The sequence below is a fragment of the Oryctolagus cuniculus genome, chromosome 15 (genome assembly GCF_964237555.1).
Source record: "Oryctolagus cuniculus chromosome 15, mOryCun1.1, whole genome shotgun sequence".
NCBI lineage: Eukaryota > Metazoa > Chordata > Mammalia > Lagomorpha > Leporidae > Oryctolagus > Oryctolagus cuniculus.
The window spans coordinates 74,080,391-74,108,342 of NC_091446.1; the positions used below are offsets into that span (position 1 = coordinate 74,080,391).

The 27,952-nt window shown below is 40.6% G+C and overlaps 1 long non-coding RNA gene across 6 annotated transcripts in view; it reads right to left on the reverse strand.

Annotated features, from left to right (window-relative positions):
* Positions 1-7,033: 7,033 nt before the first annotated feature.
* LOC103352282 (uncharacterized) overlaps positions 7,034-27,952 on the reverse strand; it is a 387,286-nt gene continuing 366,367 nt past the window's right edge. For all 6 annotated transcript variants that reach the window (XR_011382482.1, XR_011382480.1, XR_011382478.1 and 3 more), the window contains 3 exons: positions 25,602-25,644; positions 20,039-20,122; positions 7,034-7,942 (listed from right to left, as the gene is read on the reverse strand). This is a non-coding gene — a long non-coding RNA (uncharacterized lncRNA). The remainder of the gene's footprint in view (positions 7,943-20,038; positions 20,123-25,601; positions 25,645-27,952) is intronic.

Genomic DNA, 27,952 nt, shown 5'->3' on the forward strand with positions numbered 1-27,952 from the left:
ACTTCCTCCTAGTCTTCTCTCAAGAGGGTTTTTTTTAGGGCAGATTTTGTGTTACTAGAACTCAGCAGTGTCTTCACCTGCCGGCGCCGTGGCCTTCTCTACCTCTCTTAGCTTCCCCCTCTCTTTGATTTTTCCCTTCCTTCCCTCACTCTTGACTATTCGAGTGGCATGGAGATCAGGCTTGCTGACACCGGTTCATGCTTCTCACTACACATCATTTTCTAACACAGCCAAATTCTTATCTGGAGGCACAAATCTTTCAATGCAAAGATAGAAGCCAACAGTGTGTGTGTGCCTGACCATCAAATTACAAGGATCATTAACTTTATTCTGTTCTTCTCTCTTTATCTTTTTTTAAAAATATATTTTGGAGTTATTTATTGAATAAGATAATCAGTTTGTTGAATGACATTTTCAGTCATTGCTTCCAAAATATATGGGAAAGTTAGGAAACCATATGCTTGCAGGCAGTATAAAGTTGTCAAAGGAAGATGAACTATTTTCCTCCAATTTAATTCTATAGAAAATTTCCATTATATTCTACTTGTTTTTATTTGTGATTCATATGTGAAGGCCGATAGGCATTGTGGCTGCCTTTCATTTGCCAACTGTGCTCAGGAGAATATTTTACTGTGATGCCCTGAAATGCAAGGTTAATAGTAGTCAACAGGTCACATGGACCATTTACTATCCACCATAAAGAAACATGATTAAGATTATAAGCAAATAGACTGTCTGAAAGGAAAGCATATTGTTTTTTAAAGGCACAACTTCAGTTTCACTGAAGAGCCCAAATGGCTGCAATGCCCATTAACAACATTGCTTATTTCGGAAATTGGCAGGTTTTTAAACAGCAATTGGAGCACAAATGTAAGTAAATGTTGGGAAATTGTGCTGACGAATGTGTTATACTTTAGAACTGGACCGTGCATTGAGGTTGAGACCAACAAAATAATGCCAAGGCCGTATTCTTCACACCTGGCTCTTGGCCAACTTCTTTAAGCACCTACAAACCAATCCTATGCATGTGCTAACTATACACAAAAGAAAACCTATATATCATCCTAGCTCTGAATTGCTCCTCTTTTACTGTTCCTCAAGCCTAGATCCAATTGATCTTGGCTCTCCTGGCCAATATGTCCTTCTGTCCTTGCCTCATCCTCACATCTGACTGTGGGCCCAGCAGGGCTGAGCTTCCTTAGAGTAGGGTAATGCAAAGATTTACATGGTTCAATAGTTCAGGAAAGGCACTGGGATATCTTCTTCTTCCTTATCATGAGATAACAGTTGAGGATGTTTGAAGTCAGAGCATAAGTTTGAGAAAATATGTAGCAAATACAGTGGTCTAGTTATTTGATAAGGAGAAACAAGGGATTCCAAAAATTAAATAACTACCACATTCATTTTTCTCACTAATCTCACTAATCTGAGGTTTGGAAGAACTGGGAAGGAGGAAGCAACTCAACTCTGGTTCACTTGGCATTAGCTCAACCACTTGAAACCACTGATACAATCTACACAGGTCATCACCTGCCTCAGAGTAGGGTGGAATGGAGGAGCCAATGTACAATATCCCTTCAAGTCATCAGTACTGAATAGGGTAGGTGAGTGAGAAGGTGGAAACCATCACTGAATAAATAGGTGAGTAGGTACCAGGACAGCTTATGAAAAGTATCGAGTAGTACTTAAATGGGGAATGAGTTATTAAAGGCTATTTGGGCATCCAGCATTAGCAATGCCTCTGGAGCCCATTCAGATGTGGAATATCTCCAAAGCCTACGTGAGAGACCTCACACTTAGCCATTCAGAGATGGAATGCCCCTTTTTCCCCATTTGGGAAAGTCTGGTTCTTTTGACACTCTATATCTCTTTACTTGTACTTATTAAAATAAAACAATCTCAAAAATTACATATAAAATATATAATATTTGTATCAGCATTACTTATAATAATCTCACCATAACAACAACATAAATGCCCACTTACATTCAACTGTATAAGTATAGTATGGCATAGATGTACTATGAATCCCACTAATAAACTTTACACAACAAGAATACAAACAAAGTGGATAAGCCCTGGATAATTTTCAGCAAAAGAAGCCAGACATAAGAGAGTACAAACCATGTGAATAATTTCAATAACATTTAGTTTTAATTACAAATAGCTTCTTTTTTATTATTTGACAGGTAGAGTTATAGACAGTGAGAGAGAGACAGAGACAGAGAGAAAGGTCTTCCTTCCGTTGGTTCACTCCCCAAATGGCCACTGCAGTCAGTGCTGCGCCGATTTGAAGCCAGGAGCCAGGAGTCAGGTGCCTCTTCCTGGTCTCCCATGCAGGTGCAGGGGCCCAAGGACCTGGGCCATCCTCCACTGCCCTCCCAGGCCACAGCAGGGAGCTGTACTGGAAGAGGAGCAGCCAGGACTAAAACCCAGTGCCCATATGGGATGCCAGCGCCACAGGCGGAGGATTAACCAAGTGAGCCACAGCGCCAGCCCCACAAATAGTTTCAATAACAAAATCATTCATTGGTGTTAGAAGTCAGAATAAAGACTATTTTAGTATGAAAGGTGATTGAATGAGGCACAAATGTTTTTATTTATAAAAATTAATCTAGCTATATATTCATCCTTTGCATTTTTCTGTAGAGTATAGCTCAGAAGTTTATAAGGAAAAAAATGTTGGACCCAAATTTAAACAGTTTGATAACATTTTGTCAATTACATTCATGTCTTTCTAAATTATTTGTTCGTATAATATTCTGTTCAATGGTGAGAGATTTGGGGAGTTTTAGACCATCCTAGACTCACTCTTTTCCATACTCTTCTTTTACCTCCTGGTTCCTGCCCCATTGAATGTCCATCTCCATGTGCAAAACTGCAATGTCCCACTTTCTGTGAAAGCTGGTTAGCTTTTCCCTTTTTTTTCAGGGAAATCTATAAAATTACAACCTAGAATTGTTAGGTGAGATTGCAGGAAGTCATCCCCTTCCTTGGGAAGGAAGTTGGCAGTTGGAGTAGTCATACTAGAGGAGGCTTTCACTGGTCCAGAGATATCTTTTTCTTGTGCGGTACCTTCGCTGTCTGATCAGTGAAGGAAGCCCAAATCAGCCCTCAGGAGAGGGAGCAGGGCTAGCTACACGATGAGTCTGCCTCTGGGATCACAGGCTCGCTTGTTCTGTTTCCAGGTCAGCTTTCGCAGGCTAGGAAAGCAGAGTTGGTGCATCCCACGATCACGATCACGGTTCTTTTTTTTTTTTAACTTTTATTTAATGAATATAAATTTCCAAAGTACAGCTTATGGATTACATGGCTTCCCCCCCATACCGTCCCTCCCATCCGCAACCCTCCCCTCTCCCACTCCCTCTCTCCTTCCATTCACATCAAGATTCATTTTCGATTCTCTTAATATACAGAAGATCAGTTTAGTATACATTAAGTAAAGAGTTCAACAGTTTGCTCCCACACAGAAACATAAAGTGAAAAATAATAGATGATTTTTTAAATGATGATGAAATCAGATCAGACCTATTGTCATGTTTAATCCCAGTGAGAGTCAAGTTGGGAATTGATAATTTCTTTTTTCTTTTCTTTTCTTTTTTTTTTTTTTTACAGAAGATCAGTTTAGTATACATTAAGTAAAGATTTCAACAGTTTGCACCCCCATAAGAAACACAAAGTGAAATATACTGTTTGAGTACTCGTTATAGCATTAAATCTCAATGTGCAGCACATTAAGGACAGAGATCCTACATGAGGAGTAAGTGCACAGTGACTCCTGTTGTTGACTTTACCAACTGACACTCCTGTTTATGGCATCAGTAATCTCCCTATGTTCCAGTCATGAGTTTCCAAGGCTATGGAAGCCTTTTGAGTTCTCCGACTCTTATCTTGTTTAGACAAGGTCATAGTCAAAGTGGAGGTTCTCTCCTCCCTTCAGAGAAAGGTACCTCCTTCTTTGAAGACATGTTCTTTCCACTGGGATCTCACTCACAGAGATCTTTCTATTTAGGTGTTTTTTTTTTTTTTTTTTTTTTTTTTTTTTTTTTTTTTTTTTTTTTTTTTTTGCCAGAGTGTCTTGGCTTTCCATGCCTGAAATACTCTCATGGGCTTTTCAGCCAGATTGGAATGCCTTTAGGGCTGATTCTGAGGCCAGAGTGCTGTTTAGGACATCCGCCATTCTATGAGTCTGCTGAGTATCGCGCTTCCCATGTTGGATCACTCTCCCCTTTATTTATTCTGTCGGTTAGTATTAGCAGGTACTAGACTTGTTTATGTGCTCCCTTTGACTCTTAGTCCTTTCATTATGATCAATTGTGAACTGAGATTGATCACTTGGACTAGTGAGATGGCATTGGTACATGCCACCTTGATGGGATTGAATTGAAGTCCCCTGGTATGTTTCTAACTCTACCATTTGGGGCAAGTCAGCTTGAGCATGTCCCAAATTGTACATCTCTTCCCTCTCTTATTCCCACTCTTATGTTTAACAGGGATCACATTTCAGTTAAATTTCAACACTTAAGAATAACTGTGTATTAATTACAGAATTAAACCAGTCATATTAAGTAGAACAGACAAAAAAAAAACTACTAAGAGAGATAATGTATTAAGTTGTTCATTAATAGTCAGGGCTATGCTGATCAAGTCACCGTTTCTCATAGTGTCCATTTCACTTCAACAGGTTTCCTTTTTGGTGTTCAGTCAGTTGTCACCGATCAGGGAGAACATATGGTATTTGTCCCTTTGGGACTGGCTTATTTCACTCAGCATGATGTGTTCCAGATTCCTCCATTTTGTTGCAAATGACTGGATTTCGTTGTTTCTTACTGAGGTATAGTATTCTAAAGAGTACATATCCCATAATTTCTTTATCCAGTCTACTGTTGATGGGCATTTGGGTTGGTTCCAGGTCTTGGCTATTGTGAATTGTGCTGCAATAAACATTAGGGTGCAGACCGCTTTTTTGTTTGCCAATTTAAACTCCTTTGGGTAAATTCCAAGGAGTGGGATGGCTGGGTTGAACGGTAGGGTTATCTTCAGGTTTCTGAGGAATCTCCAGACTGACTTCCATAGTGGCTTGACCAGTTTGCATTCCCACCAACAGTGGGTTAGTGTCCCTTTTTCCCCACATCCTCTCCAGCATCTGTTGTTGGTAGATTTCTGAATGTGAGCCATTCTAACTGGGGTGAGGTGAAACCTTATTGTGGTTTTGATTTGCATTTCCCTGATTGCTAGTGATCTTGAACATTTTTTCATGTGCCTGTTGGCCATTTGGATGTCCTCTTTTGAAAAATGTCTATTGAGGTCCTTGGCCCATCTCTTAAGTGGGTTGTTTGTTTTGTTTTTGTGGAATTTCTTGATCTCTTTGTAGATTCTGGTTATTAACCCTTTATCTGTTGCATAGTTTGCAAATATTTTTTCCCATTCTGTCGGTTGTCTCTTCACTCTCCTGACTGTTTCTTTTGCAGTACAGAAACTTCTCAACTTGATGCAATCCCAATAGTTGATTTTGGCTTTGACTGCCTGTGCCTCCTGGGTCTTTTCCAGAAACTCTTTGCCTGACTATCACTGTTCTTGACACCAAAAGAATAAGAGTGACCGTCTGGACAGCTGCAAACCCAGATGAGGGGAGCAGTCCCCACCAGGAGATTCCAAAAATTGTAGGAAAAGGACTATCGAGATGATGGCCTGACTACTGCAGTCCTAACCTGTGTAGATCCCTCCAGACATCTGTCACTTCTACATGTGGCTTGGAATCTGCAAATGTAGAAGTGTCTTCCCGAGGCTCATTTCTCTCATACTAGAATAATATGAACCAGAGGTCAACCTAAAGTATTGTAAGGGAATGCTCTTCTTGAGTTCATCCAAATGGCTTTATTTCACCCCCACCCACCCACCCAAAATGTTGAGTAATGCCCCTACTTGAATGTCTTAGCTCTCTAGTGAAGCTATTGTAGATAGCTGTAGGAACATCTTCCCACTGCAGAGAGATTCCACTTTGACTGTGTCCTCTCTAGCTCACAATAATGAATTCCTGTTGGGCATTTTATGCAGCATGACCATGTTCCCAAGCCAGCTCCTGGCTGCTGTAGGTTGAGTTTCGTGACTGAGCTGGGCCAATCAGAAACTTATTTCTAAATATTGAAATTTCTTTTTTTAAGATACATTTATTTTATTTGAAAGGCAAGGTTACACAGAAAAAGGGAGAGAGAGAGAGAGAGAGAGAGAAAGAGAATCTTCCATCTGCTGGTTCACTCCCCAAATGGCTACAACGTCCAAGACTAGGTCTGAAGCCAGGATCCTGGACCTTCTTCTGGGTCTTCCATGTGGGTTCATGGCCCCAGGGACTTGGCCTACCCTCTGCTGCTTTCCCAGGTGCATTAGGAGGAGCTGGATCAGAAATGAAGCAGCTGAGATTCAAATGGGCACCCATATGGGATGCCAGTGGGCATCACAGGCAGTGGCTTAACCCTCTATGCCATAATGCCAGCCCCTTAAGTACTGAAATGTAGGGATGAGTGAGATGCCATATCTCTGTGTTTGGATAATACTGATATTTAGTATTCAGCCTGTGTGGGCCACTTTTCTTTTAAATTATGTGGACTTGGAAGTGGAGAAACCGGGTCTGCAGGGAAGAAAAGAAGTAAGAAATACATGTGCAAATAAAGTGTCAGTCTCACTTCCTGCCCTCGGGTTTGAAGAGCCATCCCTCTCTCCTTACAAGAAATGTCCCCATTTATGCTGACTGAGGTAGTATGAGGTTCTTTTATTCGCTGTAAAAGAGGGCTTACCACATGGAAAAAAGCATATGGGTAATAATTCCACCTTAACCTGAGCATTGCTCGTACTGCCCTGAAATCTCTTCCCCTTTAAATCTGTAATGTCAGTTCATATCGCTCTTCTTTTCTCCCCTGTCTCAAAGACTTCACCTCACCTGAAAAAGCTGAGAACGGCTTACCCTCTGTTTTTCATCTACCTCTGGGACCACAGCAGACAAAGAGAGTTATTTAGTTGTGTTCCGTAATTGCCCTTCAAGATATCATAATTTCTTATTTATTGACTTCTATCTACTAGCCATTTGCGAATGTTTTTACTTGACAGCAAATTTTGTGCTACAGATGGGGAGAAAAGGCAGTACCAAGTCATTTTCCACTATTGTGTGTGAAGATCTTCCAGTAATTCTCATTCCCAAAAGAGCAAGCATGGCGGGCTGCCTTCCCTTGGCAGCAGGAAGGAGATGCATTTGTGGGCATTCCAGACAGCAACAGAGGAAGTGCACACATTACAGCCTGGGCTCGCCTTCCAAAACTGTGCCTATGTGCTAAAGATCGATTTCCTGGGCAGCCATCACACAGCCACTGGGGAATCAATGCAGCTGAATTTGCATTGACCTCAGCAGATTAGTTTACAGTGGAGTAAGTACCTTCAGGCCCTTGTCTGAAGAAATTCAAATAGATATAGACATGTTCCTTGGAAAATCTTTTGCTGGGAACATAAGCTTTGCCAGAATAATATAGCTAGATCCTGAGCCGTCATTTTTGTGGTTTAGTTTTAAGTGGTAAAGTGGTGGAGTATGTCATGAAAAATAATAACATCAGTAGAAATAGTGAACGTTTATGGGTCATTTAAAAATATGTGAGAAGCATGGTGCTAATCACACATATGTCACAGTATGAGGGAAGACATTATAATTATCATCCTGTTAGTTATAAGAAAACTGCAGCTAAGGGAAGTTAACTCACATTGTCTCATGACTCGTAAGTAGGACCTACTGTAGGCAGTCCCATTCTTGTGTCCAGATTTTAGAGCACACTATGAACCATTCCTTTATCCGTCCTTTGGATGATGGAGCACTTGCCAAGTCTCCACTCTTGAGGTCTAGGCAAGGGCTGTCAGAGAATCCCAGGACTGAGCATAATCCAACGAGCAGAGAAGAAACCTGGGTGAAGGAACAGCAAGTGCACAAGCAGGGTCAGCTAGGAGGAGCAAGCAGAGCAGCTCAGCTCATGGGCATTTAAGATTGTGGACTGCAAGTGTGTCCAGGCTCACCACAGTTCGTGCAGGAGCCAAGCACGGTTGATTCAGAACTGAGATTCTAATCCCGTGTGCGAGAAAAGTGCAGGCAGCAGAGCTTCCCAGAGAGCATAAGAAACAAGGCCTCCTCATCTGACCATCTGTCCATCATCTGTGGGGGGAGCACATGCCTCAGCCATGTTACTCAGTGTCTCTGCAGATGACATGACTTTCTAGGCTTCTTTTCTATGGGATAAGGAGATCTTTGTTGCTACTGATCTTTGTTTCTACAGCCAAGTTACCCAAAGGAGGGGTGGTAGAAATGACATCTAAATCAAATGTTAGTTCAGATTCCACATCTCAGAATCTTTCCACCATCATCTGTCAAAAGCTTTATAAACTGTAAAATGCCTTTTCAGTGGAGTATTCCTTATCTGAAATGCTTGAGACCCACAGTGCTTCAGGTTTCAGGGCATCTCAGATTCTGGATTTTCAGATGAGGGGTGGTCAACCTGTATATGTGTATGTCTTGAAAATATTCTTGTATATCAGTCAGAGCGGCCACTCCCTAGCCCTCCTCAGTGTTCCCACCACCCCATAGCCACACTGTGTTAAACAACTTAAGTTGTGTTCTAGTCAGGACATTTCACTCCCAGAGCAGAATGTACTCTCATTTGTCCCTGATTTCTTCTGTCCTCTGTCTCACCTGATTTATCTCAGTCCAAACTCCCTGGAATTTCTCAGTATGGGGACCTAAATCCACGCAATCCAGCTTGATCTTTGGTCATTTCTGGCAGTTTCTACTCCTTCCCTAAACTTCCCCCATGACATCTTAACCACCTTGTGACACAATTAGGAAACTCCAGCTTTTATTTTCCATGGCAGGGGGTGTGAGAAGACTGAGGGTTCCCTAAAGCCAAGACTGCCCTGATTCAGCAACCACCCAGAAGGGTAGAATGTAGGAAGAAGATGAAGCAGATGAGAATGGCATGACTCTGCTAATGAATACAGCAGAGGTAACATAGCATCTTTCATTTGGAGCTGGAAATCATTGTTTGCCTGACAAACTGGCCTCCAGAAGTGCTTGTGTGTGGAAAGGTGGGTAAAACATAATTTCACTTGACATAGATACTTGTGAAGAATGACAGTTAAATACCAATTATTTGATGGAATTTTTAAATTCATCTTCATGAAAACAACTAGCCTATCAATAGAAATATTTGCAGAGGGATGGGCATTTGATGTAGCAGTCAAGACATTTCTTGGGATGTCCAATTTCCATATGTGAGTGCTTGGGTTTGAGTCCAGCCCATAGCCTGATTCTAAATCCCTGCTAATGCACACCTTGGGAAGTAACTGGGTCCCTACTACCCACATAGGAGATTTGAACTGAGTTCCCAACTCCTGGTCTTAGTATGGGTCATTGTCAGCTGTTGCAGGCACATTGGGAGTGGACTAGCAGAAAGAAGATATCTCCCTGTCTTTTTCTGCCTTTCAAATAAATAATTTTTTAATTTAACAAAAGAAATATTTGCAGAGATCCAGAACTTCAGAACAAAGGCCATCCAATAAAATTAGAAATATTTTATTGCAGGTAAAGGGTTCGTTTGTGTCTTTTGTTTTCTTCCTCTGATGAGCATCCTAGAATGAAGGACAGTGACAGGGTGGGGCCAGTGGGGGCAGGTTGTGTGATCTGCAGAGGAAGGCCTTCATGATAAATCTCATTTTCTGCTATATATAATCTCCACATCTCAGCTCTGGAAGGAGAATTTCTATGGAAGAAGGAATAAGGGATGGCCTTTGTTTTTATGGATATTCCACATAAAGGGAGAAAGTTATTTGCTAAGACATAGGACATCAGAAAAAGGCCAGCCTAACTCCTACCCACCTCTGCTTCTTCTTCCTTCTTTCCCTGCACAGTCTGACTCAAGGCAGCTGGGAAACCCCATGGCATTGATGAGATGTTCTGATGTTTTTACAAAACCTTTAAATCCAAAAGGTGGACAAAAATGGAAAATGGACAAAGTGCTCAAACTCTGTGGATCATCACATATAGCTTCTTTGACTCAGTCTCAGCTCCTTCCTATAGAAATATTGATTCACCCAGAATCACCTGCAAGTATTGTATTCCTTCCTTCCAGGTTCTAGCCCCTATTTGCATGTGCAGAGCCCCAGTTAACACATGAAATTAAACCTTACACTCTGACTTCCCTCAGGGCCAAGAAAACATTCCAGCTCTGATGTCCACTTCACCCTTAGAACCTATGCTCCCCAATCCCATTTCTGGTTATAAATACTCAGATTCTTGGAATGAGTTCTTTCTATGGGTATGACTTGTCCCTCACCCTGGGGTATAAGCTTTCCCTTGCAGAGTTACTCTAACATACAAGCATTATTGTACCCACTTAACAATTAAATTAATTGAGGAGCAAATAGATTAAATGATATTCCCAAAGTCACATAGCTCTCACAAAGTAGAGGGCTGAAATTTGAGTCTAGATGGAGTTCAGCACTGAGCCCCATTACTCTCTGCTGCCTTCAGCAGTCTCAAGTTTCCAATCACATCTTATATTTCATGAAAACAAACAATCTGTCATAACCAACCCTAAACCTGCACTGGTATGCTTTAAACCAGCCAACTTTTATTTATTATGATCCCTGGGTAAACCTGGTTAGGCTTGCTATTTATTACTGTTCTTCTTGCTCTGAAATTGGACTGGCTGGTAACTTGAAAAATGGATGGAGAATTCTATCATTGTACCCTGACTAATAAGAACCCTTCCTTCTAGGCTGAAATGCTACCGTGCACTGCCCATTCTCCAAGGCATTCATCCTTGAATTATAGTGCAGATCATTAAGCTTGGGGGGATTCTCAGTTCTTTGCAATTTCATAAACTGCAGAAGCCCCAGTGAGCACAGAAGGCTGAGATGTAAGTGGATGTGTATGGTGAGAAGAATGCGTTATGCTTAGAGCATCCCTGTAAGGAAAAGCAAAGTGTGGGGAGCAGTAAACGTGATTCACACCCACCAGACATTGTGACTCCTCGGCTGAACTTTATAATACCTGGGAATGCCCCTTTCCCTGTAGAACAGCTGTTAGCTGTGCCTTTAGACCTCCCTGGGGAATGTCTGATTGTCCTAAGACTTGCTTGAGTAGTGTCTGCCTCCTTTATATCTCCTCTAGTTCCTTCCCAAGACCTCAGCCTAGCGGTTGGCTCAGTCTACTCAGCTGTCTATTTCATGCCAATCCCTGGTCCCTATTCTCCTCTGCAGTACCTTTAGAATTTCCCTTTATCTTTTCTTTCTCCCCATGGCTGGACCTTCTAGCATCAACTTGTGCAAGCTCACTACAGATAGGAGTCTAGTCCTTTGACTTTGCTCCCCTAAGCTCTTTAATCTCTATGCTTGTCTCCCTGAACCCTCCCCATGTTTGATATTTGGAGATAATTAATTGCCAAACTTGGAGAGAAGCACAGACTTCCCGGATGCAAACTGTCTGACACGTACATTATGGTGTGGCAAGTCTTGTAGACAAAGGATTCTTCACATCTCTCCTAAAGTCAATCATTCTACCAATGTATTCATATATGTGTGTGCATGTGCATGTGTGCACATATGTGTGACAGCAAACCACAGTAATACCATCTTGAGCCTCCCCTGTCCATTTTGTCCTCTCTCTCAGAAGGATGCTGACTACTTGGCAGCCTGACTGGCACCAGAGGGAGGTATGGCAAGTGGATTCTGAAGAAATGCCAAACAAATCCTTTGGGAGCTGACAGGTGATGATGGCACTGCCCGATGCCAGTGTTGAGTGCAGGCTCACAGGCATCTCTCTAGTCTGTCCCAACCCCTAGTGCAGCAGCAATGGCAGTCTCCCGGATTCGCTGGCAGCCACAGCAGCAAGTTAACATATTCCTGGACCCTATCACTGGATCCCGCTTTATCCAGTGGATGTGGTCAGATTCTCTAGCATCCAGACAGCACTTCTGAGTGCTGGCTTATGATGCACTGTGGTAGCAATGAGGACTGATCACTTGGAGTCTGGGAATTATCATATGGACAAGAATCTGAGGATCAAAGAAAAATATTCTCACTCATGATGTTGGGGATTAAAATATGACACTCCAAAATATGTCACATGGGCATAAGTATTACTGGAATGCATTTGAGTTTTAACAGATGCAGAAAGAAGCTTCCTTTATCTGACTGAACACTGAAACCTCTGATGAATGAGACTATCCCAAACCCCTTCTCCCAGGGAAATGCTATGGCTGTGAAGAAGATGGGAAGTTGGTGCTAAGCTGGACCTGTGTATCCCAGTCTTATTTCCTTTGTTTTCCCCACGTATTTACCTTCTTACAATTTGCCACCCTTAGGATTCTGAAACCTTTACCTCTGTCTTATCATTTCTCTGTAAGTTTATTTTCCTGTTAAAATGCTACATAAACCCAAAGTCTAATGATGCCTTTGAGTTATTCATCACAGAATTTCTCATGTTTGTATTCATTCTGCATGTGTTAATAAACTCTGGTTTTCTCTTGCTAATCTGCCTTTCATCACTCTGGCCAGAAAGTCTGGGAACATGGAGAAAGATTTTTCTGTTCCTCCCTACAATAGCAGTCATTAAAATACAAAGAATACTTACTACCCATTCTTCCTGAAAACATAGATTTGGGCAGGTTCTTCCCTCTTTGGTAGATTCAAAGCAAAACCTTCCCTTGAAAGGGCTCACAGTGCAATAGGGAAGAGAAGCTACTATGGGTTGATTCATAGAGCATTTCTAGGAGAACTGGAATGGGGATGATAAATTTCTGCATGGGCTCTCTGGAGTTTTAATTTCTATGCAGTGTTGTATATATCTCAATTCAGACAAACTTACAGTTTAATTATAATTATGTCACTTACATGAAATAAAATAAATCTACCTGTAGATAAGGAGAGACCTTGGTCTAAGGGCTTACTGTGAGAGAGGAACTAATGGAATAGGGAGATCTACAAGTGCCCCCAAAGGTTGGGCACAAGAAGGCTTTTCTGAGATTGGGAGGGGAAACAAGGATTAGAAGAAACAGGATGTATAGATGGCAATGACATGACTAATAGGTGATCAGAAAGTGTTTTGCCCTGACCCTGAGGTCAGACTATTCCAGAGAGCTACCAGCAGCAGAGACTGTCTGCGGGCTCAGGTTGAGGGTAGGTTGAAGTTTAGGGGAACGGAAAAAGAAAGAATGTGTAACTGAGCTGGTTCAAGTCATGGTAGCAAGTGTTTCTGTCTACACTTATCTGTGGATACAAACAATTCAGCTAGTCATTTATGAGGCAAAGAATGGGAATTTGGAGAGTTCATGCCTGGCATTGTCATGGAGAAATAAGGTGGGGTGCTTGAGGGTCTTAGCTAAGTCATATGGGATAGGGTGGTCCTTAGCAGTAATCGCTCCCCAGAACACAAAAGAGTGAGAAGAGTTCGTAATTCTGGCTGTTTTCCAAGAGCACAGGCTTAGATAAGATTCAATACTTTTTCTGGGGGTTTGAGCCTCAATTTCTTCTTAGGTTCCTGTGCCATGATGGTTGTGAGAATAGTAGATGGGATCTATGTAAAAAACAGTTAGCATGGTATTGGGCACATTTTAACCATCCAATAATAGTAGTCGTCATTGTAATTCTGATTAATTTTGTTGTTGTTATTACACAATCCTGGGCTTTGCCTTTATTAAAGTAATTTTTATTATCTATTTTTAAATCAAATGCAAGTAACCAGAGCATATAGCAAAGCATTTAGCAAGAAAACAAGAATGTGAGTAATCCTTAGATGACTCCATTGTCATCTGGAACCATCTGACCAAAAACAGGGCATACCAGTAAGATCTTAAACTGCTTTTCAGCCATGGTTTCAGGTAGTGCACTCCCTGGAACCCATGAAAAGTGCTTTTTGCCATCAATATGAGCATAGGCCTCCTTGTGGGCCTAAAAGGAGGCCAACTCTCTGAGGGCTATGCCTCTGGGCTCTGTGTATACCAATACTCTTGCTGATGTGACCAAAAGGCATCTTGCATGAGCATTCAAATTCTTTAAGACTTTTCTCTCTCACATTGGGAATGGTGCATCTTCTCATATCTTACTGGTTTCGAAAGGATTCCTCAGAGACTCTATGAGGAAACCTTAAATATTTCATGTGCTATCTGCCTGTTTAATTATGTCTACATGCAAAAAAGGCTTCCTGGCTAGGCATACATTTTGCAATACTGCTGTATAAATATTTAAACATCTGGGCTTCTGAATATCCTCAAGAAATGTACCAGTCTTTGCTTTGGAAAAGAGGCCCAACGTGAAAAAGCTGTGGAAATTTATGCTTATTATAAGTAGATTTCCACATATAAATGGGGTAGCTAATTTTTATTTTTAAAGCTAATTGAACAACAAAACCTGTTTACCCCTCACTGGGGTAACTTACAGAATGCTATCCTGGGAGACTTGAAGTAAAACAGGCACAAATGAGAATCCTGATTTATCATCAACCAACTGGACAATACCATGCAAATTGTGGAACCACTCTGAGCTTTCTTCTCTTCATTTGAAAAAACCAGACTATTAATAATACAATGGCCAACTCCTCGCAATCACTAAGCTGCTTTCCATTTCTATAATTTGTCATTTCAAAATTCTATATAAGTGGAATCAGTATGTAACCTTTGAGGATTGGCTTTTGAGTATGTGCATCACTTTACTGAGGTTTGACTGACATACAAAGAGCTGTACATACTCAATGGATACAATCTGTTGAGTCTGTAGATAATTACACATTCATGAAAAATCACCAAACTCTATGCTGTAAACATATCTAGCACTTCTAGAAGTTTCTTCCTATTTTTATTAATATTATTAATATTTTGTGAGTGTATTAAGAACACAACATAAGAAATATCTTCTTAGAAAGTTTTTAAATGCACAATATATTATTGTTAGCTATAGGCACTACTGTACAATAGATCTCTAGGACTTGTTCATCTTGCATTACCAAAACTATACTGTTTGACTAATTCCACCAATTTCTACCTCCTCTTAATTTCTGGCAGCCACCATTCTGTTCTTTGATTCTACGGATTTGACTGCTTTAGATTACCCATTTAAGTGGGATCATAAAGTATTTGGCCTTCTGTGTCTGCCTGATTTCATTTATCATGATGTTTTCTTGGCTTTTAACAACATGGGCTATTAAAAATGGCAAGAATTCCTTCTTTTATCAAATTGTATAATTTTCCATTGTATGCATATTCCACACTTTCTTTATTCATTCTTTGGTCATTGGATGTTTAGGTGGTTTCTAGGTGTTGGCTATGGTGAATGGTGCTGCAATGAAAATAGAAATGCAGATATCTCTTTGAGATCCTTACTTCAGTCTGTATGTGTGTGCGTGTGTGTATGTATATATATAACCATAAGTGAGACTGTTGGATCATATGATCATTTTGTTTTTAATTTTCACTCAGCATAATTTCAGGTTGGCAATTGTATTCTTTTTTAAGATTTATTTATTTATTTGAAAGGCAGAGTTCCAGAGAGGCAGAGACAGAGGGAAAGAGATCTTCCATCCATTAGTTCACTTCCCCAGTGGCCACAACAGCCAGAGCTGGGCCAATCCTAGGCTAGGAGCTTCTACCAGGTTTTCCATGTGAGTTCAGGGGCCCAAGGACTTGGGTCATGCTCCACTGCTTTCCTAGGTGCATTAGTAATGAGCTAGATTGGAAGGGGAGCAGCCAGGATCTGAACCTGTGCTCATACGGGATGCCAGCGCCGCAAGCGGCAGCTTTACCAGACATGCCACAGTGCCATCCCCTGGCAATTATATGTTTAAAATAAAAGTAGAGATGATTCTTAAAGCAACTGGATTGAACTAAGTCTTGCTACAGACTAATCCTCTCCAAATGGTGCATTCAAATGGAGTTCAATTAAGGTTCTGCACTGGAAACACAAACAGCAGTAAAGGATCATACAAAGGGTACTGACCCACCTTGGAGACAAAGAACATTATAGGTCATGCAGTTCCTACAGCTGAGGCTGAGAGAACAGCCCAGGGAGAGGGGCAGTTATGGACAAAGACAAGGAGAAATGCCCAGTTGGAACAGGGTCACTGGAAGATGGAGCTACTGAAGATTACAGCTGGAAAGAAATGTCCTGACTTCCTGTTCTGCCCCCAAATTTCCTCCCTAAGTTTTGTCTGAACCCAGCCAGGAAATGCACAGAAAGTGGTTCTGGCAAGCCAGTCTCCTTGGGTATAGAGCAAATAATGGCTTGGGTGGATTTAGGGAGGAGCAGCAAATAACCAGCACAATGAAGAATGAGACAGGTTTGTTTCTCCATTATTTCTTGAATGTTTACCACTTGCAAGACTGTTCTAAGCATTAGAGAAACTAATAAGAAAACAAGAATGATTGACTCTTCATCCTTACTTTCTAGTCGGAGGAAACAACTAATAGCTATGCAAGATGTCCCTTGACTTATGATGGAGTTATGATAAGCCTATGGTAAGCTGAAAACCTATTTAATATCGTTAACCTACAGAACATCTCATAACCATTGAGAAGGTGAAATTTATCACTTTTCTGTCCCATTATCTGTATTCCTTGAGATTGGCTAGCTGCCCACAACTCTGTTACGTAACTGTTTGGTGATAAGTCACTTTTGTCTGTAAGCCCATAGAAGCAGCTGAGTGGGGGCTTGTTTCGCTGTGGCTATTGGTGGAATAGATATGCAGCTCTTTGCAGGTGGATATAGACATGAGGAAGCACAGGTGTAGATGTACATAGATGACTCTGTGTGCCTGTATCCAACTCTCCACCACAGACACAAAGGCAGATACCCCTTGTGAACCCACTGCCGCCAGGAGCTAGAGTATTTCTTGTGTGTCTCTTATCACCATTGCGAGTAAACAAGGTATAAAACTACAGACAACTCTGGGTTGTTCTCTGACCTGCAGAATCCAAATATGCTTGTCCTGTGTGCACACACCTAGCCCAGCCTACCTGAAATGTGCTCAAAACACTCTTATTGGGTAACAAAGGTATAAATCATCTAACACATAGCTTATTTTATAATGAAGTATGGAATATACCATGTAATTTGTTGAGTACTGAAAGTGAAAAACAGAATAGTTGCACATGTGTGCTTTTGTACCTTTATAAAGTCAAGAAATCAAACATCAGTCCATCATACATGGGAACTGTCTGAAATGAGTACACATTATACTAATATTAATAAAGTGATAAAAAAGAAGTAGACCTGGATTTCTGAAATACAAACGCTGAAGTGATTTCTTGGTGTACGGGAAGAGCTGGTGGGATCCAGTGGATCCCTTCCCCAGGGATGGACTGGCTCCCATAGGAGCACATACAGCAGCACCTCCAAAAATACCTGCTGAGGAGACAAATGAGTATGGGCTACGGAGGTAGTGGACAAGTTCTCTTCTGTTGGTTTCTATTTTCTCAGTAAAAAATTGAAGCAAGTGAAGAGGGAGGATAATTGAGAAGGAGTTGCTTGTTTGAGAGAGAAGATGTGAAAAAATCACCCAGGGGAATTGAAGTGTAAATGCACGAGGTGATAAGCATATTTTTTTCTTAATTTTAAAGAATATATTTACTTAGAAGCATTCAGAATGCAACCAAAACAGGTGAAATATTTTCTTTTTGCAATTACAGAGTGCTATCCAGTTAACTATTATTTCATATAAGCTGCATCAGAGATATTTGAAGGTGAACAAACTACCTTCCCCATATATAACTAATTTTTGCTGTGCACCCAACACTCTTAACCATATAAATACAATCACCAAAGGTGAGACACAGACAGGAGAATTTTTTTGAAGCTCCACAGCTGATATCAATGTTTAGACAAATTTGGCAAGCACCTTACTATAGAAATGAAACATGTCTGCCAGGCAGCATGGAAGTTAGAGGTCACAATTTTATTTATGCATTTATTTTTCATTTGCTTGAAAACTAGACAGAAATAGACAGACAAAGAGAGCTCTTTCCTCTGTTGGCTCATTCCCCAAATGCTTGCAAAAGCATGGACTGAACCCTGGAGAAGCCAGGATAGTGGAACTTAACCCAGGTCTTCCAGATGGGCAGCAGGGACCCGAATACTCAGGCAATCAGCTGCTGCCTCCTAGGGTGCACAGGTGGAATTGGGAGCAGAGCCAGGACTTGGATATGGGATGTGGGCATCCTAAGCAGCATCTTAACTGCTGGGCCAAATTCCTGCCCTGGACGTCACGTCACAATGTTAATGTAAGACCAGTCAGCTTGATCTTTTTTTCTCATCAGTTTCAGCAGCACATGCATAGACATGGAATGGGTTGTAGGTTTGGTTTAACATGAGGATTACAACGAAGAGAAAGACAGTGGAGCTGAGGTACATGGAAACAGATGATTAGCATGATGAACCTCAGGCTCTAAGTGGGTAAGGAAGGACTTGGGTGTTACCTCTGAAAACTCAGCAGCATAGTAAGACTGTAGGCTCCTTTGGGGTCAAGTTTATTGAGCTGTAGTACTAGAGGGAGTGAGCTGAAAACAGTGGAAGATTACAGTATATTTGGAACTGAGACCATAGACAGAGGACAGTAGCTGATAATGCTAAATCTTAGAGTGAGCAGAGGATTGGGTGATTGATACAGAAGACAGAATATTAAGGAGAGTAGGCCAAAGAAGTAAAAGTCAATTATGGTTTTTGGTCTAGAAGTTAAGATGACTGTTAAGACCCCTGTGTCCTGTATTGGAGAGCCTGGGTTCCACACCTGGCTCCAGCTCCTGACCCCGGCTTCCTGCTAATGCAGACCCTAGAAGGCAGCACTGATGGTTTAAGTGATTGTATTCCTGCCACCCACATGTGAAACCTGTGTTGAGTTCCTAGCTCCCAGCTTTGGACTCCACCCAACCCTGGCCCTTAAGGGTATCTAAAGAGTGAAACGACAGATGGGATCTTCTGTCTCTCTCTTCTGTCTGTCTGTCTGTCTCTCTCTCTCTTTCTGTGTGTGTGTGTGTGTGTGTGTTGCCTAAGTCTCTCCGCTTCCCAAATAAATTTTAAAATTTTTTAAAAAGTTGAATATATTATAAAGATCCCATGTGTGCATGTGGAAATCCCCAAGAAATACAGATAATAACTATGTCATTAATTGTATTAGGGAGAGAGGAAGAAAGTGAAATACAAAATTATAAAATCATTATTTTATGCAAATGTAGCACATATTGGAACAAACCTGAAAAAAGTCCCACATCTACAGATGAGGACAAGTAGAAAAGCAATTAGTAATAGACATTGGGTCCAATTCAGTACTGACTTCCCCACGTCTCTGTAGGGGGCCTTGAGCTTCCACCTCTCTGCATCCTGCTTTACTGCTATCAGTGTGGATGCTGGCAGTATCCTCCTAACAGTTTTGCTGTAAGAAGTTAACTGATGTGGAACCTGTAAATGCTTACAACATTGCCTATTATTACAATGAGTGAGGTGTTATCCACACTTGGTTCTCTCATTAATTCCTGAGTTAAAATATTAAACATGTGCTCATTTTGTATTTGCCTGAGAGTCATGGTATTGCATATGTGAAAATTATACTGTAGCACTTTTCTCTGAAGAACCCATTGGAATACTCATAAAAAGAATTAGGCCTGAAGCTTTGGGAAACTGGCCACTCTTGGGCGTAAGTGGTTAAATGCCACTGTAATTGTGTGAAACACATTGCAATGAAGGATTTCAAGTGTATCAGAATGGGAAAGGTAAAGACTTCTGCTGTGGCCAGGGAGTGCAGTGGAGGATGGCCCAAGTCCTTGGGCCCTGCACCCCATGGGAGACCAGGATAAGTACCTGGCTCCTGGCTTCGGATCAGCGCGGTGTGCCGGCCTCAGCGCGCTGGCCACGGCAGCCATTGGAGGGTGAACCAGTGGCAAAGGAAGACCTTTCTCTCTGTCTCTCTCTCTCACTGTCCACTCTGCCTGTCAAAAAAAAAAAAAAAAAAAGAAAGGTAAAGACTTACAGTTTCTCAGCTGGCCCCAGTTTCTTCACAGGAGGGGAGCTCAGGTGATGGCTATCCAGGTAGTCTGCCTTTCCAGGGCAAGTCCTGCAGGAATTCAAGAATCCCAGGGAGTGGGCTCCTGACCATGTTATCCCAAACTTTTTGCTAAGCCATTTACCAGGAATTCAGTATCAAGTTCTGGTATAGTTTCTGACTATATCACTACTGGTACCATCTTGCTGTCCTGCCTCCAAGTTCTTGTTTCATAACCATGTATCACAGATACTTGATCACATTGCAACCATGTCATGATGACCAGCCAGGGTCATACATCAGCATCTCCTATCACCAGGCATTTGGGACTGGAGGCCCTAGTCACACTGCTCTTATTCACTGTTCCTGTCATTAAATCCAGATTTCCCAGATGCTATGATCATCTTTTAAAAAAAACTGCAGTTGGCCCGCGCCGCGGCTCACTAGGCTAATCCTCCGCCTAGCGGCGCCGGCACACCGGGTTCTAGTCCCGGTTGGGGCACCGGATTCTGTCCCGGTTGCCCCTCTTCCAGGCCAGCCCTCTGCTGTGGCCAGGGAGTGCAGTGGAGGATGGCCCAGGTGCTTGGGCCCTGCACCCCATGGGAGACCAGGAAAAGCACCTGGCTCCTGGCTCCTGCCATCGGATCAGCGCGGTGCGCCGGTCGCAACGCGCCGGCCGCGGCGGCCATTGGAGGGTGAACCAACGGCAAAGGAAGACCTTTCTCTCTGTCTCTCTCTCTCACTGTCCACTCTGCCTGTCAAAAAAAAAAAACAAAAAAACTGCAGTTATTTTTTCACATGGAGAATGCTTAATAAAATATTATATTTTAAATGCAAATTAGCTAAGATTTCAGAAAATGAGAACACCAACTCAAAAAAATTTGAGGGAATGAAATCAAACATGGAAATGCAGGAAAAAATACAAAATTAAGTTAGTAAATTGGTGAGTAATCCAAAAATGGTTACTTAAAATGTCCAATAAAATGTTTAAAATACTTTTAAACTTAATCAAAATAACAAGTCAATATTAGAAGGAGATTATTGTAACAGATAAAGTGATTAATCTATGAAGAATTACTGTCACTGTTTTGTAATAAAATTATATTTAATATTTATAAATATGTACATAACATTAAAGGGATCATGTTCTATAAAATGGACCAAGTACTAAAATTACAGCAAAACTAACACTAAAATCAACACAGTACACAATGAGAAGTAGAAAGCCTAAAGGTATCAATCGGTAAAATGAAGAAAAATGTTAAAGATTATCCACAGTAGTGAAGGTAACCAGTGTGAGGGTGGTATCCTCTGTTATTCTTTGAAAATATCACAAGGTTTCAACTCATGTATTCTTTTTTAAAAATTTATCTAAGTTATTCAAGTTTCATGTATTTCATATATACAGATTAAGGAAAATAGTGATACTTCCCCCTCTCCCCTCCCCATGGTCCAACTCATCCTGCTTTTCCATCTCACATTCCCAATCTTAATTTTTACAAGATCTGTTTTTCAGTTTATTTAATGATTGTGTAGTTAACCCTACACTGAGTAAAAGAGTTCAACAAATAGGAGGAAGAGAAAAAAATCAAACATTGATCCTCAACAGAAGAGACAAGGGCTATAAACAATCATCAAATCTCAAAATGTCTATTTCACTCCAATATGTTACATTTCAGGTACTCTATTAGTTATCTTGGATCAGGGAAAACATGATATCTGTCTTTTTGAGACTGGTTTATTTCATGAAGTATAATGATTTCCATTTGTGTCCATAGTGTTGCAAAAGATAGGATTTCATTTTTTTTTACAACTGAGTAATATTCCATAGCATATATATATATATATATATATATATCTCATATTTCTTTATCCAGACAACAGTTGATGGACATCTGGATTGATTCCATATCTTAGCTATTGTGAATTGTGCTGCAATGAACATGGGGTTACAGATTACTCTTTCATATGCAGATTTCTTTTGGTTTGGGTAAATTCCCGGGAGTGGGATACCTGGGTCATATGGTGGATCTATATTCAGATTTCTGAGGTATTTCCATATTGTCTTCCACAGTGGTTGCACCAGTTTACATTCCCAGCAACAGTTGACCAGGGTACCATTTTCCACACATCCTCACCAACATTTGTTGTTTGTTGATTTCTGTATGAAAGCCATTCTAATGGAGGTGAGGTAAAACCTCACTTTGGTTTTGATTTGCCTTTCCTGATGGCTTGTGATCCTGAGCATTTTCTCAAGTATCTGTTTGCCATTTGAATTTCCTCTCTTGAAAAATGCATGTTAAGTCCTTTGCCCAATTCTTATCTAGATGTTTGTTTTGTTGTTGAATTTCTTAAGTTCTTTATAGGTTCTGGACTTTAACCCTTTATAAGTTGCACAGTTTGTAAATATTTTCTTCCATTCTATTGGTTGCCCCTTTGCAATGCTGTTTCTTTTGCAGTGCAGAAGTTTCACAGCTTGATGTAATCCCATTTCTCAACTTTAGCTTTGACTGCCTGTGCTTCTGGGGTCTTTTCCAAGAAGTCTTTGCCTATGGCAATGTCTTGTAGATTTTTCCCAATGTTCTCTAGAAACTTGATGGTATTAGGTCATAGATTTAGGTCTTTGATCATTTTGGGAGGATTTTTGTGTAAAGTGTCACACTTCTGCATGTAGAGATCCAGTTTCCCCAGCACCATTTGTTAAAGACACTGTCCTTGCTCCATGGATTGATTTTAGCTCCTTTGTCAAACATAAGTTGGTTGTAGATGTGTGGATTGATTTCTGGATTTCTGTTCTGTTATGTTGGTCTACAAGTCTGTTTTTGTGCCAGTAGCATGCTGTTTTGATTATAACTACCCCATAGTATGTCTTGAAATTAGGTATTGTAATGCTTCCAGCTTTGTTTTTTGTTGTGTAAGATTGCTTTAGCTATTCAGAATCTCTTATGTTTCCATATGAATTTTAGCTTCATTTTTCCTAGATCTGTGAAGAATGTTATTAGTATTTTGACTGGTATCATCCTGAATCTGTAAATTGCTTTTGGTAGTATGAACATTTTGATGATGTTGATTCTTCCATCCATGAATATGGAAGATTTCACATTTTTAAATATCTTCTTCTATTTCTTACTTTAGTGTTTTGTAATTTTGATCATAGAGATTATGACATTCTTGGTTAAATTTATTCCAAGGTATTTGATTCTTTTTGGAGCTGTTGTGAATGAAACTGATCTTAAAAATTCTTTTTCAACCATGACACTGTCTGCGTATACAAAGGCTATTGATTTTTCCATATCGATTTTATATCCTGCCACTTTACCAAACTCATTTTTATGAGTTCCAATAGTCTCTTAGTGGAGTTTATATATATAGGATCATGTCATCTAGTTAATATCTACTTAAGAATTGGAGTTTATTTATAGGAATGTCATCTGCAAATAGTGATAGTTTGATTACTTCCTTTCCAATTTGAATCCCTTTGATTTCTTTTTCTTGCCTAATGGCTCTGGCTAAAATTTCCAGAACTATATTAAATAGCAGTGGTGAAAGTGAGCATCCTTGTCAGGGTCTGGATCTTAGTGGGAATGATTCCAGCTTTTCCCTATTCAATAGGATGCTGGCCATTGGTTTGTCATAAATTGCCTTGATTGTGTTGAGGAGTGTTCCTTCTATACCAGTTTGTTTAAGGTTTTCATCATGAAATGGTTTTGTATTTTATCAATGATTTCTCTGCATCTACTGAGATAACCAGATTGATTTTGTTCTTCAGTTTGTTAATGTGATGTATCACGTTTATTGATTTGTAAATGTTGAACCATCCCTGCAGACCAGGGATAAATGCCAGTTGGGCTAGGAGAATGATCTTTCTGATGTGTTGATGGATTTGATTAGCTAATATTTTGTTAAGGATTTTTGCATCTATGTTCATCAGGGATATTGGTGTATAGTTCTCTTTCTCTGTTGTATCTTTTTCTGGCTAAGGCATCGAACAAGACAAAGATTCTCAAGGTAGCTCTGCAAGGTCAGTGAGTACCTTAGTCTCTAATGCTGATAAATTTTTTGCAGAACCAGAAAAAAAATCATCATACATGTTCATAGATATTAAAATCTAAATAAACTGCTATAAATAAAATAATAGAGTAACAAAATTAATTGAAAAAATAATGAAAATTACACAATGTATCAGTAAAGCAAACAAATCATATAATTTTATATCCACAAAAATATAAAAGAGATTTGGTTAACTGATAACTTGTATCAATAAATTTTTATTAAAGAATAGGATTCATGTGGTCCAGTGCTGTGGCATAGTAGGCTAAGCCTCCTCCTGCAGCACCAGCATCCCAAATTGGTGCCAGTTTGTGTCCTGGCTGCTCCTCTTCTGATCCAGCTCTCTGCTATGGCCTGAGAAACCAGTGGAAAATGACCTGAGTGGTTGGGCCTCTTTACCCACCTGTGAGACCCAAAAGAAGCTGTTGACTCCTGGCTTCAGATCAGCTCAGCTCCAGCCATTGTGGCCATTTGGGGAGTGAACCAATGGATAGAGGACCTGTCTCCTTGTCTCTCCCTCTCTCTGTAACTCTACCTCTCAAATAAATAAAATCTTTTTTAAAAAATAATAGGATTCATCTTCAAGTTATTTGTTCCAAATGGAAAAGTATTTTCTGAATGACATACAAACACTGTTTGCAGAGCTGTATGGATACTGATGCCCGGATAGAACTAACCACAGTCTATTTGATACCTGACCTATACAAGTGAGGATACTTATCCATCAGCTCCTAATGTTAAGTGATTGAAATAACAGGGGAAGATTATGCAGTTAGAGTCAGCAGCACATGGAACTGACTGTGGCACTGGGCAAATGCCAGAAGAATAAGCAAATACTCAAAGGAGAAAGTGGAGCACTTTTTGTCTTTATGTAGTTTCTCCCCCAATAACTATCAGGATACCTTGTGTTTTCTCAGACCTGTGAAATGGGTAGTTTAGTTCTTGTCCCCTAATGTCTCTAAAATAAATTTAGAACCAAAATTTAAACAAGTTTACTCCAAAGCCCCGTGTACCCTGGAACAAAAATTCATCTCCTTTTCTATTTTCCAACTAACACTATGCATATGTCTGTTGTCCAAACTAGTTTACCAGTGAGCATCAAAAGTAGTTCTCATGAGAATATAGTCCAAATTCAAAAGAAGGCATGTAATGAGTCCAGGAAGCAGGCAACAGAAAATAATCTAAGTATCAAACTTGAGATTAAAGTCTAAAATTAAACACATTTTCTTGCAAATTTCCCTTTGGCCTTTCAGTATTTGTTCAGATGGTATAGATCCTTCAGAAACTTTTCATTTTTCCATTCTCTTGTATCTTATGAGTCTCATTTTTTAGTGCATTATGAAGACTTAAGATTAACCCATATCTACCCAAGACTCACAAAATTATGGACCTAGAACAAAGACATTCATTATAGCACCAGACTCTCCAAAGCTAAAAGATATTTCTGGTCATATATTACAGTATCATATAATCATAGGAATAAAGAGAACAAAATAAATACCTTAATTTAGCACTTCTATTCAGCACGGATCTGGGAGTCCTACCTGAAGCAATTAGACAAGAAAAATAAAAAGCATGCAAATTAGAAAGTAGTAAAATTATCTCTGTTCAAAGACCAAATTATCTTACATATAGAATATTTACAAAACTCTCTCGCGCTCTCTCATCCTCTCTCTCTCTCTCACACACACAAACACACACACACACACACAGAGAAAGAGAGGATTAGAACTAAAAACAGGCTGGCGCCGCGGCTCACTAGGCTAATCCTCCGCCTTGCAGCGCCGGCACACCAGGTTCTAGTCCCGGTCGGGGCGCTGGATTATGTCCCAGTTGCCCCTCTTCCAGGCCAGCTCTCTGCTGTGGCCAGGGAGTGCAGTGGAGGATGGCCCAAGTGCTTGGGCCCTGCACCCCATGGGAGACCAGGATAAGTACCTGGCTCCTGCCATCGGATCAGTGCGGTGCGCCGGCCACAGAACGCTGGCCACGGTGGCCATTGGAGGGTGAACCAATTGTAAAGGAAGACCTTTCTCTCTGTCTCTCTCACACTGTCCACTCTGCCTGTCAAAAAAAAAAAAAAACTAAATACAAGTAATCTGAAGAGTTTGAAGATAAAAACTCAACATAGAAATCCATTCATGTTTTTTGTTTGTTTGTTTGTTTTGTTTTTTGTTTGTTTGTTTTTTGACAGGCAGAGTGGACAGTGAGAGAGAGAGAGACAGGGAGAAAGGTATTCCTTTACCATTGGTTCACCCTCCAATGGCCACTGCAGCCTGCGGTGCGCCGGCCCAAAGCCAGGAGCCAGGTGCTTTTTCCTGGTCTCCCATGCGGGTGCAGGGCCCAAGGACTTGGGCCATCCTCCACTGCACTCCCAGACCACAGCAGAGAGCTGGACTGGAAGAGGGGCATCCAGGACAGAATCCGGCGCCTCGACTGGACTAGAACCTGCTAGAACCTGGTGTGCCGGCATCGCAGGGGGAGGATTAGCCTATTGAGCTGCAGCGCCGGCCCATTCATGTTTCTATATGCTAACAATGAACAATCCAAAGAGTAAACTAAGAAAGCATTTCCATCTAAAGTAGAAACAAAGGACTAAAATCCTAAGTAATAAACAACAAGTGAGGTGAAGAAAATCTGATAAACTGAAAAGTACAAAACGGTGCTGAGAGAAATTAAGACACAAGTAAATGGAATGAAATCTTATGTTCATAATTCACTGATTACAAAAAAAATACCACCAAGATCTCAATCCTAATCATACTGATCCACAAATATAATATAATTCCTACCAAATAACAAATACCAAAGTTTTTTTGTTGACAGAATAGAAAGAGCTATCCTAAAATTCACATGGAAATTCAAAGGACCCAAAACAGCCAAAATAATGTTGAAAAAGAAGGACAGAATTGGCCATTCTATCCATCTGGGGAATGAACCAGTGGATGGAAGATTTTTCTCTGTCTCTCCCTCTCTCTGTAACTTTGATTTTCAAATAAATAAATCTGTTAAAAAAAAAACAGAAGGACAGAGACATAAAGAGATGAGAGAGAAAGAGGTATGGCAGATATTGTAAGGTATGCTGGGTTGGATTAAAGATGTTGGCTTTTACTGAGAGTGAGATCCTACAAAATCCTGCTCAGTTGGGTTTCCATCTTTATTATTATTTTTTTAAATTTATTTGACAGGTAGAGTTATAGGCAGTGAGAGAGAGAGAGAGAGAGAGAGAGACAGAGAGAAAGGTCTTCCTTCCATTGGTTCACTCCCCAATTCACTGCCACGGCCAGCACTGAGCTGATTTGAAGCCAGGAGCCAGGCTTGGGCCATCCTCCACTGCCTTCCCAGGCCACAGCAGAGAGCTGGACTGGAAGAGGAGTGACTGGGACTAGAACCCGGTGCCCATATGGGGTGCTGGCGCAGCAGGCAGAGGATTAACCAAGTAAGCCATGGCGCTGGCCCTCCATTTTTATTATTATAGTAAAGGCATAAAGCATTAACCCTCAGTACCCAGTAGTTTATTTTCTTTCTTGAAGTGTAGAGAAGTGTTATTTATTGAGTTCCTTTTAGAAACCTGATGTCAAACAACAAAGTAGATTCACCAAGGTCTCTTAGATGCTATCATTTGGGCAATCATACAATCAACCCCTTGGGATGCCTCAGACTTCAGACAATTGTTCTGGTCCCAGGACCATGTCTAACTCATTCCCTTCTCCCCACCCAACCCCCAATACATTCATTTAGACCCCAGTATGCTTAGCTACAATACACCCATTGGTTCAGTTGTAAACCTAGGATATCTAAATAGTAAATATTTTCTAAAACAACATTCCTTTAGAAATTTATCCTTAAAATAAA